Raw genomic sequence first — 22,085 nt, forward strand, 5'->3', positions numbered from 1 at the left:
TTTTCGGGTGTAGGTTGTTATGAAGATTCTCCAGAATTTTGACCCAGTGACACTGAAGGAACAGTGATGTATTTCCACGTGAGGGTAGTGAGTGACTTAGATGGGAATTTCCAGCTGGTGGTGTTCCCATGTACCTGCTGCCTTCGTCCTTTCAGATGGTAGAGATGATGGGTTTGCATCTTTATGATGTTCCACACTGCTGCTGCTGTTGAGGGACAACGTTGAAGCTGACAAAAAGGTTACTAATCAAGCTTCTTGAGTGTTGTAGCTGCACCCATCCAGGAAACTGAGGAGTATTCCATTACACTCTTGACCTTTGCCTTGTTGTTGGTGGAGAGCCTTTGAGAAATCAGGAGGTGAGTTATTTGCAGAATTCCTAGCCTTTGACTTGCTCTTGGAGCCACAGCATTTGTGGCTGGTCAGTGGGAACTTGCATGATGTTGAGAGTGAGGATTCGATAATGGTAATGTCATTGAGTTTCAGTGAGCAATGGTTAGATGATCCCTTGTTTGAGATAGTCATTGCCTGGTATTTGTGGTATTGATGTTATTTACCACTTGTTAGTCCAAACTTGAAGATTACCAAGGTCTTGCTGCATATGAATGTGTTATGAGTTTTTTTTTAATGTGTTAGGAGTTGCAAATGGCACTGAACATTGTGCACTCCTCAGTATAGATTTTTTTATGATGCAGCTCATAAGGTTAGACCAAGGCCACTACCTTGTGGAACTCCTACAGAGATGTCCTAGAGTTGAGATACTTAGCTTCAATAACCATAACTATTTTCCACATGGTTTCCATTGACTCCATTTTTCTGACTTGAGAGTGTGTTGCTGGACAAGCACAGCAGGTCAGGCAGCATCCAAGGAGCAGGAGAATCCAGCAACATGCTCTCATCTCTGATCTCCAGCATCTGCAGACCATTTTTCTGACTGCCTCCCCATTCCATCAGAAGTTGCCTTGATGTCAAGGACAGTGGCTTAGATCTCACCTCTGGAATTCAGATCTTCTGTCTGGTCTTTTGGGCCAAGCCTATAGTAAGGACAGGAGCTGAGTGGTTCTGGCAGAACTGGAACTGAACATCAATGAGCAATGTATCTGAGCAACTGGTATTTGATACTCTGGTTAACGGGCTCTTGTCGATTGAGTGGACTGACAGATCGGGTAGTTTTGTGTACAGGGTATACCTGAACAATCTTTGTTGGGTAGATGCCAGTGCAGTAGACAGGCAGGAGGCTGGAAGAACACAGCAAGCCAGGCAGCATCAGGAGGTGGAGGTGTTGATGTTTCGGGTGTAACCCATGTCAGTGTTGTAGCTGTCTGAGTTCACTGATTCACTAGCTCGGCAAAGGCTATTCTCTCTTAAAGCTGGTTCCAACTGGGATAACAATTGAACATATAAGTATGTAAGTTAGCTTGCTGAAAAAAACTGGAAATGTCATCACCCACCTTAAGAAACCAAGACCGATAAATAGAGAGGCAGGACATACCACCAGCACTTCAGCAGAGCCTCTCACTGATGATGATTCCCAATATGGTGACGAAACGTCTGAAAACCAATCTCCCAGCTCAGCGAGCTAACTTACATACTTATCATCAACCTGAGCTACAAATCTTCTCAAAAAATGCTCCTATTGCTGTATGTTATGATACTGGATGAGTTCATGTTAGCACCAGTGTCAACACCTTTCAAATTCATGGGACCGTAGTTATGCAAATCCTCATCTTTAAATGATCTGTTAAAGCTAAATGACTGTTCAGATGTTTATTCTCCTACTTTTATAAATTATGACATTTAAATATCCACTATAGCACAGGGGTCTAAATAGTTGGTGATGGAAATTGATTGAAAATTCCTGAAATCTAGCCTTGGTAATTTAACAAAAGAATGAAGGGAAGTACTTCATCGGTAAGATAGTTTGAATGAAATTTTTCTTGAAATATCTGGTTGTTTTTGTCAAAAAAGAGATTTTGATGAGCAGGGATTTACTGTACGTATAACAAAAGGATTTTGTAAACTTTGCATGAGAACTGGAGAGTTTGTATATTTGGAGTGTAGGTAATTGAAATTTCTCAGGCACTTGATTTTTAATCTCACACCTAATATTGACTCAGAGGAAATTTAACACTATCAGTAGCACCTTGCGTTTACATAGCACCGTTATGTGATAAAACCACCCAAGGTGCTTTACCAAGGAAGATGATCAAATAGAATTTAATACCAAGCCAGATAAGGAGATATTCAGGCAGATCACCAAAGGTTTGGTGAAAGGGGTGGCTTTTAAGCTGCATCGTAAAGGAAGCAACTGAGGGAGGGAGGAAGTTGTGGGGTGGGATTCTGGGCTTAAGGTCTCAGCAGCTAAATGCACAGCTGCCAGTGGTGGGGCAGTTAAAACCAGGCATGTTCAAGAGACTAGGATTAAATTTAATTTTAAATTTTAAGATAAAATAGATTTTGGTGCCAACTCATTTTTGGATTTTCATGATGAAAATTAAGAGTATTCTTCACCCATAAGATTTCTCTGAACTGTTCAGCTTTAAGTGTTTACCATCACTATAGATTAAGTAATCTGTACTTCAGGAGTATTTAAAACAGCAGTTTGAGGGTTTCCTTAATAGTTTCTTGTCATGGACGAGGAAATCACCTTGGGCTTTATGCAGTGCATGTCTGTGTTCAGTACATTCCTGTACAGCTCCTGCCTTGCTGTGGTACTATTCATGTAAACATGCCATGTCTACTGGTCACCCCCCCCCCAGCCCCCCTCAACCATCACATTGAACTTGTGGTATCATTTTGTGATGTTTACAAAGCAGAGATTGTTTCTCTATTTGACATGGTGGGTGGAATTTCCCAGTTTGTTTTGTTGAAGTGTGTAGGCACATGTTAGTCACCACAGAAAACATGCCACCCCCACTGAAATGGAAACTTGCTGAATTTAGAGCTTGATGGGTGGAGTATAGGTGCATCAGTGAGTCACAGGCTTCGTTATTGGTATCCGGACCACCCAGAAACTATTGGCCAGTCAAGTGTCTTCAACTCTGCTGGTTGAAGCACACTTTTTTTTTTGGCGGGGTGTGGGTGGGTGGTTGTGTTGGATTGGATTGGATTCCATGATGAAAATGCAAAATTCAGTGGGAGTCAGTGTCAAGGACACTTGCCTTTAGGAACCATTAACTGGGGATAACTGGAGGTGCCATCCCCCACTTGGGAAACTCACTATCCTTCCCAACCACGGGGAGGCAGGTGGTGAGTTGACATTCTTAACTAATCGCTAATCCATCATTTAAGGACCTTAATGATGCATCAGCAAGGTCATTCACAGACCTTCTTTCCCAAAACTTATTTGGAGGTGGTGATAAAGGAGAGGGGTTGAGTTTCTGTGAGGGCCAACTTGTTTCATCATTTTTCTTGCCTGCTACCTGCAGAGAGGGACAAACCCAGAGTTTAAGTAGATCCTGTTTAAAGGGAAACAGTTGTCTCTGGTGCTCGAATGCAGACAGCTGGGCAGGCACCACATGATCTAGTCATGGAAATTAGTGCGGGTACAAGCACAGCCTATGCTTCAGTCATCATCCAGGGCTCCCACATGTTTAACTGACGGTCTGGGTACATAGACACCATTGGAAAGAATCCAGTCCTGTTGACAGATGAGATGTTAACCAACCCCAAGATAATTCACATACGGGTCACTGTGCTATAGCATGCGTTTAGTTAACGTGAATTCGCTGTAAAGCGATTGACTGGGGATGCTGTTGCTAAAGCGTGAACTTTTAAAATATGTAATGCAGTTACATCACCAACACTTAGCGCTGTTTCTAAAACATGATTTTTCTGTAATACGGGAGTGTACAAGAACACAACCATTGTGTTATAGAAGAATTACCTGTATCTGGTAGTGAACTTCCATGCTAGCGATATATTGAAGTGCAAATTTAGATTTGAATTAATATATTCAACAACATTGCAGTATGAATGTTTTTGCAGTGCTTATTAACTTGATGGGTCCATGTTTATGCAACAAACTAATGGCAGACCTGATTCTTAATATTGAATCTCAGTAAAATCTTAATAGTAACATGATGTATTTCAATGCTTCCTATGTAATTTTTTTGAATCATAAAAATTGTGAATTTATGCATTTCATTAAGCTTTATTCTGTAGATTCTATCACCATTTGATTCCATTGTACACCATTGTACAGTTGTCTAATTTTTTTTTCAATTTAAAAAAACCCTTCATACTTAATATATGCAAAAGAAGGTATGATAAACTGCAGGATGTCTTTACATATATTCAAAAAAGTGCTCATCCACTTTGGAAAGGTGCTTTTAATCAGCTGCCAGCTAATTTTTTTGAAATTATCACATCACATCTAGAAGTTTGGAATAATGCTTTAAATAAAATTCTGAGGAGAAAAGAATATGTTATTCAGTGTTTTTTAATTCATAGAATATCAGAGTATTCCTACAGTGTGGAAATAGGCCATACAGTCCACTGACCCTCTGAGGACCATCCCACCCAGACCCGTCTACCTACCCTTTCCCTGTAACCCGACATTTTCCATGGCTAACCTGTACATCCCTGAACACTATGGGTAATTTAGCATGGCCAATTCACCCAACTTGCACATCTTTGGATTGTGGGAGGAAAGTGGAGCACTCGGAGGAAACCCACACAGACACAGCGAGAATATGCAAACTCCACACAGACAGTTGCCTTAGGGTGGAATTGAACCCAGGTCCCTGGCACTGTGAGGCAGCCGTGCTAACCACTGAAGATGTAAAAGAAAAGCTTTTTTTTTCCATTCATTCATTCACTTATAGATGGAACTTTGCCTGCTGATCCTTAATATGCCTCTTTGAAGGGTGCTGGGAGTTGCACAGAATGTAATGTCCCTTAATTTTATTAACGCATTAACTGACATGAATGTAATTAACAGCATTCTTGGGAATAGATTATTTCAAAGACGTATCGATGAAGGAGGGACAGTCTCTAAACTATTTGTTCTTCCCTGAAGTAGCATGTTGTCCATGATGGACCTTTAACATTGCTCCAATCTGCTTGACGGTGGAGCCATGTATACTTGTCACTATACTTTGGTACATGTGACAATAAATCAATCAATCAACTTCTCCATTTAGTGGCATAAAATTGTGAATTTCAGTGATGGTAGAGGATTTGCTTCACCTGACCTCCATCCTCTGTAAACTTAGTCTCCATTGATCCTCTTAAAGTTCTAAAACAGATCGAGAGAGTACAAGTGGGAAGTCTAGAACCAGCACAGGATGTAAATAAAAGCAAGCCATTGATGACTGAGATGCAGAAGAACGTGGTGGGTGATGAACCTTTGGAGATCTCTACCCCAGACGCGTCTGGAAACTCAGTCATTAAGTAAGTTCAGGATAGAGATCATTAGATTTCCAGATACTAACAATATTAAGGGACAGTGTGGAAATATCCCTCATTGAGGTAGATGATCAGCCACTATCTGAAAGGGCTGAGCCAGCCCAGGGGGCTGAATGGCCTAGTCCTACTCCTGTGTTTCCTAACTTGGCAGCTTATACCTTTTTCTAATTCATTCATAGGATGTGGGCATCACTGGCCAGACCTGCATTTATTGTCCATCCCTGGAGTCACATGTAGGCCAGACCAGGTAAGGATGGCAGATTTCCTTCCCTGAAAGACATTAGTGAACCAGATGGGTTTTTATAATACTCCCCAGCACTTTCACAGTCATTGTTAGACTTGGATTTGTTTGCAATTTTTAAGAAGGTTTGTAGCTTAGGTTGAGGTTCAGGTTGTAAGTTTGCTCGCTGAGCTGGTAGATTTGTTCTCAGACACTTTGTCACCATGCTATGTAACATCACCAGTGAGGCTCTGGTGAAGTACTAGTGTTCTGACCCGCTTTCTATTTATGTGTCTTAGTCTCTTAAAATGGGTGAAAGCATTTCCGATTCTTTTTCTCAGTTTAACCCTATACCAACAACTAGTAAAACAAATGTAATTTACAAAATGCCATGCAAGGACTGTAACAAACACTACATCAGACAGACTGACAGAAAACTAGCCATCAGGGTACATGAACACCAACTAGCCACCAAATGACATGACACACTCTCACTACTATCCTTCCATACAGATAAAGAAAGACACCATTTCGACTGGGACAACACACCCATCATGGGACAGGCTAAACACTGACACGCATAGGAATTCCTAGAGGCCTGACATCCAAACCAGAACTACATGAGTAAACACATTGATTTGGACCCCATTTACCATCCTCTGAGAAAAAGAACTGGAAATGATATCACCCACCTGAAGAGGTCAAGACACCCAAATAGAAAATGGGACATAACACCAGCTCTTCACCGGAGGCTCACTACTGACAATTACCTAGCATGATGTCGAAACGTCTGAAAACAAACCTTCCAGCTCAGCGAGTAAACGTACAACCTGAACTTGGATTTGTTCCACCATCTGCACCCTAGATCATTACTGGATCTCTCAATTATTATCTAGCAACAATACCGCTAGGCCAGTGCTGCCCCTTAATGAAGGAATCTTGTATCAAGCCCTGTTTACCTGTCATTCCTATGCTGACCGAACTGCATTGACTCATCCAATTGTAAAAATCCCCATCCTTCTATTTAAATCCCTCTGTGGCTCTGCTGTGAAACCTCCCTCTGAATCTACAGCTCTCTGAGCTGCCTGCCCCCAACTCTGACCTCATCCAGGTCCCGGATTCTTTTTTATTATTGTTTTGCCCCATTGGGGACTTACAGTCAGCTGTCCTCCTTAATTGGAATTGTCATGAATTGTATTGCTGTGCCATTGTGGGTGGTGGTAAATTGTTTTAGTACAGGCTATATATTACAGTTCTCAACCAAACTCCTCAATTTTGGCAGAAAACTGAAACATTGTCTCTCAGAAGCTCCCATTGTGGGTCTATCTAGTGAGTGTTTCTGGCTCATTTTATTTTTAAAACAACATCCATCTGTTTTCAGACAGGTAAGCTGTCTTTTTGAAGGGCTATTAAGAACTGTTGGAAAAGCCTGGAAGATGTTGACAGCTATTGTTGAATTGATTTGATTTTTTGATGTTTGGTAGTCTTAAAATATAGTCTATTTAGACTTAAAAAGGTAACACCAACTCTACCTTGCATTAGAGCAGACAGTACTGTACAAATTTGCTTATAAATATTTCAAATCCTGTGAAGAAAGGTTTTAGATTTTATTATCTGCTATATAAAAAAATGTAAATTTCTACTAAATTATTGACAGTGGAAAAAATGCCCTCCACAGAAAGAAGCTTAAGGTGTATTAGTGTATATTTTTAAATGATGTCCTTTGAGAATCAGATGGGGAACAGACGCCAGTGTATGTGAATTATAAATGATCAATAAATGGAGTTGTATTTTACACGTATGTACAAGATATTTTTATCATGTGCCTTGTCACAACAAATTTCATGATGAGGAATTTTATCACAACAGGGTCTGGATGACTCAGCATAAATGACTGAGTTTTTATAAAAGATAGCAGTTCAATTAATCATGTAATCAATGATTGTTATAATTCTTGACACTGATTTAGAGTCTGATTGGGAGGATGTAATCTGAAAAGTATCGCTGGGCAGTTTGTGAGCTTCATTCAAGTTGAATGGGTCTTGAGAATGATTTGTATTACCTGACTGGAAATGGGGATGTGAGGGGATTGAAGTATTTTTGGACGACCACCTTGTTAGTGATACTGAAGTCTCATTACTGCGTTCCTTACAAAAGCTCAATAGTATAGATGCTGGAAATCGATGCCAACGCAGAAATTGCTGGAGAAATTCGGCAGGTCTGGCAGCATCTGTGTAGAGTTAACATTTTGAGTCCAGTGATGCGTCTTCAGATCAGAATGGTGTAAGGAAATAGTTTTCCTTTGTATTCCTGACAGACAAGATGGTGTTGGATTGGGATCGACAAGGTCAGAAATCACACGACACCAGGTTATAGTCCAACAGGTTTATTTGAAATTTCAAGTGCTGAAGGAGCAGCGCTGTGAAAACTTGTGATTTCAAATAAGTCACATGACACCAGGACTATAATCTGGTGACTGCTGACTTTTGACAGAGGTGGAGGAGGAGCAAGAGGCCAAGTGGTGGGCAGGGCCTAATGCAAAATATGAAGGGGTTATTAATAGTGGAGAAAGGAAATGGGTGTTAAATTAGGGAAAGGGAGAAAATCTGTCCTGGCTGCTAAATGCAAAGTAACCAATACACAAACACAGCACTGCAGTGAAGCGAGTGTGCCAGCTGAAATGGAAGCTATTTAAATTTTAGTTTGGCCAAAGACTCTAATATCCCCTCACCCTTCCACCCACATCCCTAAGGAAAAAAACAAGGTTTTAATATTTGTTGTGTAAAAGATAGGCGAGCTGGAGAATTCTCAGTGCTAATATAATCTCTCGCTGGCTGTAGTAGCCTTTATTACTGGAAGCAACTGCTTACGCTGATATTTGAGTTGTATTTGAAAGCTCCTTAAGGGCTCAACACTTTTTAAAAAAAAGCTCGTGTTTCCCCTAAAATCGAAGAGTCAACTTCATTATGACTGGGTTATTCACAGTGTTACATCCACTTATATTCACGATTAATGAAATAATTTGTGTGAGTGAACACACTTTAGCCAGGTTTCACTGTGCTCAACTTAAATGGATTGCAGTGATTTGCAAAACAAAATGTAGCTGCAGAAATTACAATGTTGGGTAAAAATAGAAGAAACTGAAGTTATTAATAAACTCATAAGTTTATTTGAAATTAAGAATTGTGATCGTCAAACCCTCTAGTAGTCATGCCTGCACATGAGAATCTGACACCAGGACAAGAACTGCATTCATATGTCTAGCTGTCAGAGCTGTCAGGTATCTCATCAAAGCAAAATTTCAGGGAGTACCAGAGTAAAAATATCCCCAAGCGTTTTCAGGGTGGAGTGATGAGATTTTGTCGGCAGCTCACTACATGTTCCTTGAGCTGAGTCTGCATGAACTACTTTAAAAACAGTTGGCAATATTTTCCAACAACAGGATGTTCCTGGTATATCTTGCCTGGTCACTGGAGTGTGCAGTGAGGAGAGTGAAGCTTTACACCATTGTCTGCATTACTTCAGTGAAAATATCTGGAGAAATTCTTTATTTCAACCTTGCTTCCATTACAAGCTACAGGAGTTTCTGTCTTTGGCTGAGGATTTAATGTTTTGCAACGAATAATCAATCTTTCAATGGTATTAGTGGTGCACATCTGTGAATCCACAAAATTTAGCTAAAATAAAACTTGCACTTTTTTCAGGGAAGACGTCAAATTTGGGGCAGTGAATTGGTTTGTCTGTGTACGTCCAAATTGTTCAAGTACTTGGATCCAAAATTGGCTGAGAGGCAGGAAGCAGGGGGTGATGGTAGAGGAATGTTCCTGTGATTGGAAGTCTGTTTCCAGGGTTTTGCAGCACTCAGAGCTGGGGCCCTTGCTGTTTGTGGTGTACGTTAATGATCAGACTTAAATGGAGCAGGATTGATCAAAATGTTTGTGGATAATGCAAAAACTGGTGGAGTGGTGGATAGTGAGGTGTATAGCTGTGAACTGCAGAAGGACACTAGTGGACTGGTCAGCTGGGCAGTGCAGTGACAAATGGAATTCAACCTGGAAATGTGTGAGGTCTTGCATTTGAGGATGGCTAACAGGGAAATGGATTCTGTTATGAATAATTGGATCCTGGAAAGTATAGAACAACCTTGACGGGCATGTCCACAGATTCTAGAAAGCAACAGAAAAAATGGTTAAGAAGACAGGTTGATACTTACCTTTATTACCCATGGCATAGAATACAAGAACAGTATATTCTGGAAGTGTATAAATTTATGGTCAGACCACAACTTTTTAAGAAATGTATTCATTCGTGGAATGACGGCGTCGGTGGCTGGGTCAGCATTTATTGCCTGTCCCTATTGTTTTTGAGCTGCCTGCTTCAACTGCTGCAGTCCATATGTTGGAAGTAGACCATAATGCCCTTAGGCAGAGAATTCCAGAATTTTGACCCAGAGATAGTAAAGGAACGGAGATTTATTTCCAACTCAGGATGGTGAGTGACTTGGAGGGGAACTTAGAGGGGCTGGTGTTCCTGTCTATCTGCTGCACATGCACTTTGAAACAGAAGTGGTCGTGGGTTTGGAAGGTGCTGTCTGAAGATCTTTGGTGAATGTTTGCAGTGCATTTTGTAAATAGTACACACTGCTGCTACTGAGCGTCAGTGGTGGAGGGAGTGGATGTTTGTGTATGCGGTGCTTTGTCTTGGATTGTGTCAAGCTTCTTGAGTGTTGGAGCTACACTTGGGGAATATTCTATCGCATTGCTGACTTGTGCCTTGTAGATGGTGAATATGCTTTAGGAACCCAGGAGAGAACTCACTGCAATATTCTCAGCCGCTGACCTGCTTTTATAGCCACTGCAGTTATATGGCTAGTTCAGCTCAGTTACTGGGTAGTGTTAAGCCCAGGGATGTTGAGAATAGGTAATTCAATGATGGCAACAATACTAAATGTCAAGTGATGATGGCTAGATTCTCTCTTGGAGATGGTCCATACTGGCATTTAATGACACAAATGTTACTAGCCACATTTCAGTGCAAGACTGAATATAGCTTTTGCTGCATTTCAACATGGACAGCTTCAGTATCTGTGGAGTTGCAAATGGTGCTGAACATTGTGCAATCACTGGTGAACATCCCCACATCTGACCTTTTGATGGAGAGAAGGTCATTGATGTAGCAGCTGAAGATGGCTGGGCCTAGAACACTACCCTGAGGAACTCCTGCAAAGATGTCCTGGGACTGAGGTAACTGACCTCCAACAACCACAAACATCTTCCATTGTGCCAGGTTTGACTCCAACCAGTGGTTCCAGCTTTGCTAAGACTCCTTGATGCCCTATTCACTTGAATGTGGCCTTGATGTCAAGAGCTTCACTCTGCCAGCCCCTCTGGAATTCAGCTCTTCTGTCCATGTTTGAACCAAGTTGTAATGAGGTCAGGAGCTGAGTGGCCCTGGTGGAACCCAAACTGGCCGTCACTGATCAGGTTATTGCTGATCAGGTACTGATTAATAGCACTGTTCGTGATACCTTCCGTTACTTTGCAGAGTACATTACTGATGGTAACTAGCTGGTTGGATTTGTCCTGCTTTTTGTGTACTGGACAAAGGGCAATGTTTGGGTAGATGTCAGTGGTGTAGTTGTATTGAAACAGCATGGCTAGGGGTTTGCGGTAAGTTCTGAAGCTCAGGTCTTCAGTACTATTGCTGGAATATTGTCAGGGCCTGTAGCCTTTGCAGTGTCCAGTACTGCCAGTTGTTTATTGTTAACACATAGAGTGAATCGAATTGGCTGAAGACTGGTATCTGTGATGCTGGGCACCTCCTGGAGGATGCGAGATGGATCATCCACTCAGCACTTCTGGCTGAAGATTGTTGCAAATGCTTCAGCCTTATCGTTTGCGCTGATGGCGCTGGGCTCTTCCATCATTGAAGGCAGGAATATTTGTGGAGCTGTCTCCTGCCCTAGTGAGGAGTTTAGTTGTCAGTTAACTTTCACATCTGGATGTTGAAGGACTACAGAGCTTGGATCTGATCCATTGGTTATGTAACTGCTTAGTTATTAGTATCACTTGCTGTGTATGCTGTTTGGATTGTGAGCAGTCCTGCATTGTAGCTTCATCAGGTTGCCCCCTCATTTTCAGATGTGCCTGGTGTTGCTCCTGGCTTGTTGTCCTACACTCTCCATTGAACCATTGAACTTCTGCAGTCTTGTTGACTTGAATAACAACCCAATATGCCTTATTCTATTAGTATTTCTAATACTGCACAGGTTGTGGGGCCTGACAATATTCCAGTAATAGTGCTAATTGTATTCCAGAACTAGCCATGCTCCTATCAAAGGTGTTCAGTACAGCTTCAACACTGGCACCTATGTGACAATGTAAAAAGTTGTCCAGGTATGTCCTGTGTATAAAAAGCAGGACAGATCCTAATAGTTTACTGCATCATCACTCTACGTACATTCAAGCATTAGTAAAATGATGGAAAGGGTCATTGACAATGCTTTCGAGCAGTATTTGCAAACAAATAACCAGCTCACTCACACACACTGGCTTCTGTCAGGGCCACTTGCCTCACAACCTTATTACATTCTTGGTTTAAATATTGACAAAAAAAGCTGAATTTAAGTGAGTTATGAATGATTTCCCTTAATGTTAAAGCAGCAGTTATACGTATGGCATCAAGTAGATGGCATAAAGCAGTGATGTTCTACTGAGACTTTATAAAGCTCTGGTTAGGCCCCATTTAGAATACTGTGTCCAGATTTGAACCCCACACCTCAGGAAGGACATATTGGCACTGGAGCGTGTCCAGCGGAGATTCACACAGATGATCCCTTGATTGGTAGGCCTAATAAACGGTGAACGGCTGATGATTCTGGGATTGTATTCAAGGGTAGACGCTGGGAAATTGTTTCCTTCAAGCAAGGATACTAGGATTTGTGGGCACAGACTTAGAATTAGAGGGCGTCAAGACATTTCATTAGCCAGAGAATGGTGGGCCTTTGGAATTCACTGCCACGGAGCGCAGTGGAGGCAGAGATGTTAAATGTCTTCAAGGCAGAGATTGATAAATTCTTAATCTCGCAAGGAATTATGGGCTACAGGGAGATTGCGGGTAAGTAACGTTAAAATGCCTATCAGCCATGATTGGCGGACTGGACTCGATGGGCCGAATGGCCTTACTTCCACTCTATTTCTTTTGGTCATATAGACCTTGCAAACCTGGAGGAAAACAGCCCTGATGGAGGAACACAAAAGGAAATGCTCATGGTTATTGGAGGACAATCATCCCAGACTTAGGACACCTCTGCAAAAGTTCCTCAGGTTACATTTAGAATTGGCCTGTGCCAAGATGTTATTACACACCTTTGGAGCAGGTGGCACTTTAACCTGTGTCTCCTGGACCAGAGGTCGGGGCAATATCACTGTGCCACAAGGACCCTTCAGTACCGTGTCCTGGAGCCAACCATCTTCATTGGCTTTGTCAATTGCCTTATCTTCTTAGGGTCAGAAATGCCTGACCCACAGACCACAATCAGTGAAGGTGGGAAACAGCCCCTCCACACCAACCCACTAGCCTCCTGCTGTACTCTCTGTACACTCATGGCTGTGCAGCCAATTTTCATATGAACGTCATCTATAAGTTTACTTATCAAACAATGACAAGATAAGAGTACAGCAAAGAGAATGCTTCAAGACATGATGCAAAGATAGCATTCTCTTCCTCAACATCAGCAAAACTAAGGATCCTGATCAACTTCAGGAAGCAAGGAAGGGGGCATGTCACTATCTACATCAATGGAACTGAGGTGGAGATGGTCAAGAGCATCAAGTTCCTAGGAGTGACGATGACCAAGAATCTGACCTGGACCTCCCATGTTTATACAATAGTCATAAAGGCACAACAACATCTGTTCCTACAAGGCTGAGGAAATTCGGCATGTTGTTAAGGACCCTCCCCAACTTTTACACATGCACTATAGAAAGTATTTTATCTGGATGCTTCACGGCTTGGTATGGCAACTCTCCAATACCGTAAGAAACTACAGAGAGTTATGAACATGACGGAAGCTGACCTCTCATCCATTGACTCCATCTATACTTCTTATTGCCTCGGAAAGGCAGCCAACGTCATCAAAGACCCTCCCACCCAGTTATAATCTCTCCCGATCTCTTCTGTCAGGCAGAAGATACAGTACCTAAGCACATGTACCAGTCGGTTCAAGAACAGCTTCCTCCCCACTGTTGTTAAATTTTTGAATGGACCTGTCAAATTTCAGATCTCATGTTGATCCTGCATTTTGTGTGCCTTCTCTGCAGCTGTAACTTTGTGTTCCTCGCTCTGTTTTATCACCCCATGATCTTTATATGTTGTAATCTGCCTGTACTGCATAGAAAACAAAATATTTCACTGTACTCAGGTACATGTGACAATAATAAATCAAGTGTGGATGTTCAGTGATAATTGCACAACACTCAGCACCATTCGTGCCTCCTCCGTTACTGAAGTAGTCACTGGCCATATACAGTCAAACCTGATTGACATCTGGTTTGGGCTGGTAAACGGCAAATTATACCTATGCCACACAAAATGCCAGGCAATGACCATCTCCAACACATTTTCACCAACGAATCCCCCATTATTTTGTCGGGTTATCATCGATCAGAAACTGAACTGGCCTTACTATATAAATCCTTTGGCTACTAGGAATTCTCCAGCGAGTAACTTACCTGCTCTCCGCTCAATGCCTCTCTCTCCAAGGCACCTGTCAGGAGTGTGATGAAGTAACAGAAAATGCTGGCATATCTCAGTGTCTGTGGAGAGAGAAACAGAGTTGATGCTTTGAGCCTGATGTAACCTTTTCAGAACTGAAAGGGATTGGAAACTTTCTTTATGCTGAAGACTGTGGAAGGGAAGGAGGAGAAGCCTACTCACAATCCAAGACCAAGTGGTTGGTAAAGATGGAGAAGGGAAGATTGGATGTAAAGAAAAGCATGAAAAGGAGACAATTGGTTTGTGCCCCCTCACCCCATGCTGCCAGACCTCCTGAGTTTCTCCAGCACTTTGCTTTTATTTCAGATTTCCAGCATCCTTAGTATTTTGCTTTTGATTTTTATGATGGAATGATCCCAGTTGTTTGGGTGAGTGCAGCTCCAGCAACACTCCAGAGGCCTGACACCATCTGGGACAGAGCACTCATGTGAATGGCACTCCATCCCGACAATTAAACATTCACTCCCTTCACCAGTCGCAGCAATGTGTACCATCTATAAGATGCACTGCAGACATTCACCAAGGTCATTTGACATCATTTACCAAACCTGCAACCCTTAACACCCCACCATCCTGATTTGGAAATCATTGTTCCTTCACTGTCACCGGGTCAAATTGGAGGACCCCCCTCCATAACAGCACTGCAGGTATCCCTACACCCCAAAGACTGCAGCAGTTCAAGAAACTAGGTGGCAACCAACCTTTCGAGGGTAATTAGTGATGGACTGGAAATGCTTACCTAGCTATGGTCCCATACCGAGGAGTGACATCAGCACTGAGGCATGCAGGCTCAATGTTCCTTTTATGAGTGCATCCATATCACACTGAACTTTGACATTTATATATACTTTGAAAAAGTGTTTTGCTTTTCTATTTCAATACAAAGTAAATAACTGTGTGTCTCTGTCTCGCGCTCTCCATTCTCTCCCTCTGTGTGTGTCTCTCTCTCTCTCTTTTTCTTTCTCCCTCCCTCCCTCCCTCTCTCTCTCTCTCTCTCTCTCTCTCTCTCTCTCTCTCTCTCTCTGTCTCTCTCTGTCTCCCTCCCTCCCTCCCTCTCTCTGTCTCTGTTTCTGTCTCAGCTGTGGCCCTAGGACTGATACTGCAGTTGGTCCGGTCTACAACTTTAAAATGCTCCATTTATCCTAATCCTCCTTCCTGACCATGAACTATTCCGTTATCCATGAAATTATCTCTCTCCCAAATCTGTGTGCCCTTATCTTGTGTATCAACCTTTTGTGAGGCACTTTATTGAGTGCCTTTTGTAAACCCAGGTAAAGTATATCTCTTGAGATAATGAAATAAAAAAGTAAACTATACTTAAAGCCATTGTGTTACTTTCAGAACATGAGGCTACCATTTAGGCCATTTAATCTTCATTCTCCCCCCCCACCACCTTTTTCTCTCTCTCTCTCTCTCTCTCTCTCTCTCTCTCTCTCTCTCTCTCTCTCTCTCTCCCTCTCTCCCCCTGCCTCTGGACTCCAGTAGAAAAGAGTTTACTAACTTCTCAGTCATTCAGTCACACCTGTCATCCACAGCAAATTCTGGGTCATTACCATTTGCTGCATTAAAAAGGAATTATCTTAACAACTCAGTGATTTTTTTTTCATTAATTTATCGGATGTGGCCATTTCTGGCTGGGTCAGCATTTATTCCCCATCCCTAGTTGCCCCTTGAGAAGGTGGGGGTGAGCTGCCTTCCTGAACCGCTGCAGTCCATGTGCTGTAGGTAGACCCACAATACCATTAGGAGGGAGTCCTGGATTTGGACCCAGTGACACTGGAGGAATGACGATATATTTCCAAGTCAGATGATAAATGGTTTTCGGAGTTTTTACGTCCCATGACCCTGCTGGCTCTGTCCTTCTAGAGAGCAGCAATCATGACATGTCCGGCTGAAAACCTTTTGACCTGTGTTCCCTGGAGCTTAGCAGGACTTATACACTAAATGGTAAGGTCCTGGGGAGTGTTGCTGAACAAAGAGACCTTGAAGTGCAGGTTCATAGCTCCTTAAAAGTGGAGTCGCAGGTAGATAGGATAGTGAAGAAGGCGTTTGGTATGCTTTCCTTTATTGATCAGAGTATTGAGTACAGGAGTTGGGAAGTCATGTTGCGGCTGTACAGGACATTGGTTAGCCCACTGTTGGAATATTGCATGCAATTTTGGTCTCCTTCCCATCGGAAAGATGTTGTGAAACTTGAAAGGGTTCAGAAAAGATTTACAAGGATGTTGCCAGGGTTGGAGGATCTGAGCTACGGGGAGAGTCTGAACAGGCTGGGGCTGTTTTCCCTGGAGCGTCAGAGGCTGAGGGGTGACCTTATAGAGGTTAACAAAATTATGAGGAGCATGGATAGGATAAATAGGCAAAGTCTTTTCCCTGGGGTTGGAGAGTCCAGAACTAGAGGGCATAGGTTTAGGGTGAGGGGGAAAGATATAAAAGAGACCTAAGGGGCAACTTTTTCATGCAGAGAGTGGCTGATACGTGTGTGGAATGAGCTGCCAGAGGATGTGGTGGAGGCTGGTACAATTGCAACATTTAAGAGGCATGTGGATGGGTATATGAATAGGAAGGCTTTGGAGGGATATGGGCTGGGTGCTGGTAGGTGGGAGTAGATTGAATTGAGATATCTGGTCCGCATGGATGGGTTGGGCCGAAGGGTCTTTTTCCATGCTGAACATCTCTATGACTCTAATGGGAACTGTTCTTCATCCATCCTGTCTAACTTCCTTAAACAGACAATGAAATCGCTGGAGAAACTCAGCAGGTCTGGCAGCATGTGTGGAGAGAAACAGTCTAACCCTCAAAGTTAACTTCCTCCAACAATTTCTGTTTCTGTTTGTTTCAGATTTCCAGCATCTGCCGTTCTGTTACATTTAACAGCACTTCATTGGCTTTGGGACGTCCTCAGGTCAAGAGGCGCAATATAAATCTATTTTGTTTCTGTCTTGTTTTTATTCGATCCTGTAATAATGAACTGTAGTTTGTTTCTCTCTCTCCCCCAAACCATTTCCCCCCCCACCGACACAGTTTGATTTGCTGTTGGAATTAATATTGAGCCTGTAACTAATATGAGACCAAGCATAAATGTGAATGCAACGCATCTGTACAAAAAGAAAAAACATGGTGTTAATGTTATTGATACAGGCAGTGATGAAGGTACTGATTTCTTTTCCCACACCCTAAAGGGTAGTTACAAGAGTATTTGTCTCTGTGCTTGCTCCCACGTTATGATGAGCCAAACAGCTGTTTTGCAGTCAGTATTGGTATTGTGCACTGCGGCACATGCCCTGGTTAGAATAAACTGACTGTTGCACAGAATATCTGCGTTTTTGGGTCCAGTTCAATATTCCTTTTCTTTCCTCTTGAAGCACCTGCATGAATTGTTGATTCCTGTAGTGCACAGGAAGCCGGTTGCAGCATTATGTCAAATGGGAATCCAGGCAGAGTCCCATTGTAGGAGGATTGTGAAAAATCGATGATTGTTATTCGAAGAACAATTCAGCTTGCAGCAAACTGTGTGGCTGAAGCTAACAGAAAATAAATGCAAGCGACGCCAAGATCACTGTTGTGTCACAGAGTAATTCTCTACAAGCGATATATTTTCAATAGATTTCTGAGGCATTAACCGATGTGGGGAATAGTATGCGAAGGTCAGACTGAGTTCACGTGAATGGTGGTGCACATTCCAAGAACTGAGCGGCCAGTCTCTGTTCCCATTTCTTCAGTAACTCACTTGTAAGAATGTTAGGGACTGAATCTGAATAGCAATTTGTTGTTGGTGACTTGTTGACTGCTCTGCGACCGTCCTGTAGATAAACAGATGTTGAATGATCTCTCTCTCTTTCTGTTCTTCCTCTGCCTCTTACCCCCCCGTTCGCTCTCCCTCCTCCTTTCTCTTCATTTTCTTTTACTGTCTTTGTTCTCTTTTTCTCTCTCTCCCCCCTCACTTTTGTGCTCTCTCTCTCTCTCTCTCTCTCTCTCTCTCTCTCTCTGTAGCCCTGTCCGTTTGACTACCACCACTCCTGCCCATCAACCAAACTCTAGTATATCCAATATGAAAGTAATGTTAAGATGTCTGGCACTTGTGTGGTATGGTATTATTGTTGTTACATGAGATATGGACATCTCTGGTGAGGTCCATTCCTAATTACCCTTCAGTTGAGTGGCTCACTTGGCTATTTCTGAGGGCATTTAGTAGTTGGCTATGTTGCTGAGAGTCTGGAGTCACATGTAGATCAGACCAGGCAAGGCCAGCAGATTTCCTCCCAGCTTGGTGTGCTGGGGCTGTTGGGTGGAGTAGGACTCTTCCCCATGCAGCTTGAACAATAAAGTGTATTTTCCCCTGTTTGGTCATGCTTTGTAGTGTATGTGCTACCATGCCAAACACTGCCAGCTAGTCACTAGGGTATATTTGCTGCCTTGATTGGATTTGAGGGTCTACTTGGTAAGACCATAAGACAGAAGCAGAAATAGTCCATTTCCCCTTGAAGCACATGCTTGAGTTGTTGATTCCTGTAATGCACAGGAAGCCGGTTTCTCGGCCATTCAGTGAGATCATGGCTGATCTGATAATCCACAACTCCCCTTTCTCGCCTTTTCCCCAGAACCTTTGCACAGCAGGTCAGGCAGCATTCAAGGAGCAGGAGAGTCAGCACTTCAGGAATAAACTTTACTATTGGGAAAATAGCGTGTGTAGGTCTTCACCTTCTAAGATCCTAAGATGTTCTCACTCAGGTCCTTATGATATCTTCAGAATGTGTGGAGCTTAATGCAGTTTTCAACATTAACCATGTCAGAGACATTACTTTATAGAGCAGTATTTGTTGGGAAATTCAGCAATCAGAACATGTTCTTCTGGTCGCAGAGTTATGGCTATAATCCTAGATCTCTGGAAAGATTGAGCAAAGTTTTACACCGATGCCATTTAAAAAATATTAGCTTTGACAGATGTATTTGTTAAATCTGTTTTTAAAAAATATATCAAATAAAGAAATGTGAAGTGACTGTGCTGCTCTCAAGTTCCCTTTCTTTACTTCATTTGTGAGGTAAGGGTGTTGTAAGCAAAGCCAGCAACTGTTGTGAAGCTGGAGGGCAGCAGCATGTTTGCAAACTACTCACTGCCTTTTACTTGGCAGTTTTTCAGAGGACCACAGTGCTGTGCCTGAAATCACTAACAAGCCAGACAGGATAAGGACAGGAGATTCTCTTCACTGAGCGAGTTGGCATGATGGATTTTTTTGATGAGCCGGTCGCCTTTAATGATTTTTCTTTTTCACATTTGTTCAATATTTAAATAAAATGTGGTTGGTGTCCAGATTGTTAGCCCTGGCCTTTAGAGTTTCTAGTTTAGCAATAATATAACCACCATGTAATTGTACCCTAGTCATTGTCAGTAAGGATGGAGGAGGGGATAAGTACATTGGGTACCCACTGTCTGAGCTAGTTTTCAAAGCATTGCCTGGCACAGGGACAGAGGTGACCAATGAATTGTTCATTAGCTCCTGTTCCTGACCCAGAGATAAATTTGACGGATTTGTGAGGTACTACATGGATGATTTTCTTACAAATTGAACAACTAAAATGTAGAGAATGTAATAGCACTTAACAGAAAAGACAGTGGCATAAAGTTCTGTTTGGTGCTATGCAGATAGTTACTCAATGGATGTGGTAATTAATTTAGCATGAACACTTCTATTTCTGCTGAGATATTAGTCACTGGAACATGATGTAAATATGCACTCAGTGGAGATGGGCTGGTGACTGTTCAGCCTCTGCCACATCGTGACACCTCAATTGTGGCAGACCTTCATATGGAGAACAAAGACATCGCTGTGTTTCTGTATTATCTTTTGCATCACACTGTTTCCCAGGTGAAAGCTGAAGCAGTTTTTAGATGGTAATTTTAAACTATTTGGTTTAGTGGAAATATCACCAACAAAAGACAGGCCTTGGCGTATTTAGTGGTGTTTCAAAAATGTGCAATGCTTTGTTATTCTTATCTGGGATTAAAGTGGGGAGTATGAATTTAGTGTGCAAGTACTACGGGGCTGGGAAATAGTGGTAATGAGATTGTTCGGACATTTGGATAAGCTCCTTTATGGATTGGCGTTGCCTGCTCACCCTTCAGATCTGGTTTTGAAAATTGCCCAGACCTTCAAAAGCTTATGGCCATGTGGCTGTAAGGTAAAAATAAAGCAGTCTGGTTTGAACTTGGCTTTTTATGATTGTACTTTTCTAATCCACCGCAACTGGAATGAAGTTAACCATCACTCTGAGACCACAAGAATGACTAATGTGGAAAATTGAAGCCAGTTCGACTAGCAGGTGGAGTAGGTTCCCAGTTCAGCTGTGCCTTAATTTTAAAATTCTGATCCTGGCCTTCAGATCCACCCTGGACTCTCCCTCTTTATCTCCATGTTCATCTTCAGTCCCACAACCCTCTCAAATCTGCGTTCCTAATTCTGTGCATTTCCAATTTGTGCCATCATTGTGGTGGCTGTGTCTTCAGCTGCCTCTGTCAGTGATGGAATTTCACAGTTGAACCTCTCCACCTTTCCATCTTTAAGACACTCTGTAATACCTAACTTTTTGATCACATTAATAGTCTTTTGCCTAATGTTGTTGTCTTATGCAACTTGGTGTCATATTTTAATTTATATTAGTGCTGCAGAGCACCTTGCCATCTTTACAACATTGAAGATGCCATATAAATGTAGTTATTGTTGATATCCTCTTCTGAAGCTGGGGGAAAACACATTAATTGGTGCAGAATTGAAGACATTTTAGTCTATCTAGTACCTCTTCCTGAATGGTGTTTTACACTGAAATTAGTTCTCAGTCTCCATATAGTGGGTTTTCACATAATGACCTTAGTAATCTGTAATAAATCTTTGAAAATGTATTGTGAGCTTGACCATAACATACTGACCTGGCTCACGAACCAAGTTTACAAAATGTTGCTTCTTTGTCAACTGAATTAAAGTCAGACCTCAGGACTTGGAAAAAAAAATTAGATGGTAATCAAAGATCGACCTTAGCTTTGTCAGTGAATCACAGACTACTGACTTATTCTGGAATCTTCTGAGATTTAGCAAACATGAAAATCTGAAGAACCTAAAGAATTAATGACTCATGAACAAAATAGTTTCATTTAATGACCAGTGTTTGACACCTTGTAAGCAATAACTTGTCCAATCGAAACTTCCCCATGTTGCATCATCCAGGTGGTTCTTAAACAATTATAGGAATTTCACCATCACACCATTGATGGAAGGTGTGCTGATCGCTGTGAAAATGAACTTGCACCTACAAGTCCTCAGTTTGCACTGAAAAAAAGAGGTTAACGTTTTGTTTTGTTGGGAAGTTAAGGAGTTGGATGAATATTAACTGTGATCTTACTGAATGGCAGACCAGACGTTGCCAGTGCTGCTTGGTCTCCTTCTGTACTCAGTTAATCTGAGTCTGCTGACTTGACTTTCATTTAAACAACTCAGTTATCACATTATCCAGACAACTTGAGGGTGCTTGGGATACAGTGGTAATGTCCATACCTATGGACAAGGAGGCACAGCTTCAAGTCTCACCTGCTGTAGAGGTGAGTCACACATCTCTGATTGGATTGATTTTAAAACACAAATATCTAGGGAACTTCTGTTGTTCAGACCAGAGGCATGGTCTTGTTAATACA

The 22,085-nt window shown here is 42.1% G+C and overlaps 1 protein-coding gene across 1 annotated transcript in view; it reads left to right on the forward strand.

Moving 5' to 3' along the window:
- The window catches only part of ahdc1 (AT hook, DNA binding motif, containing 1), a 207,661-nt gene that overhangs the window by 45,393 nt on the left and 140,183 nt on the right, over positions 1 to 22,085 (forward strand). Inside the window, exons 2-3 of the mRNA XM_072547958.1 lie at positions 5,586 to 5,653; positions 17,244 to 17,306. The gene's annotated coding sequence lies outside the window, so the exon portion shown is untranslated. The remainder of the gene's footprint in view (positions 1 to 5,585; positions 5,654 to 17,243; positions 17,307 to 22,085) is intronic.

This window comes from Chiloscyllium punctatum, chromosome 27 (assembly GCF_047496795.1).
Source record: "Chiloscyllium punctatum isolate Juve2018m chromosome 27, sChiPun1.3, whole genome shotgun sequence".
Lineage (NCBI taxonomy): Eukaryota > Metazoa > Chordata > Chondrichthyes > Orectolobiformes > Hemiscylliidae > Chiloscyllium > Chiloscyllium punctatum.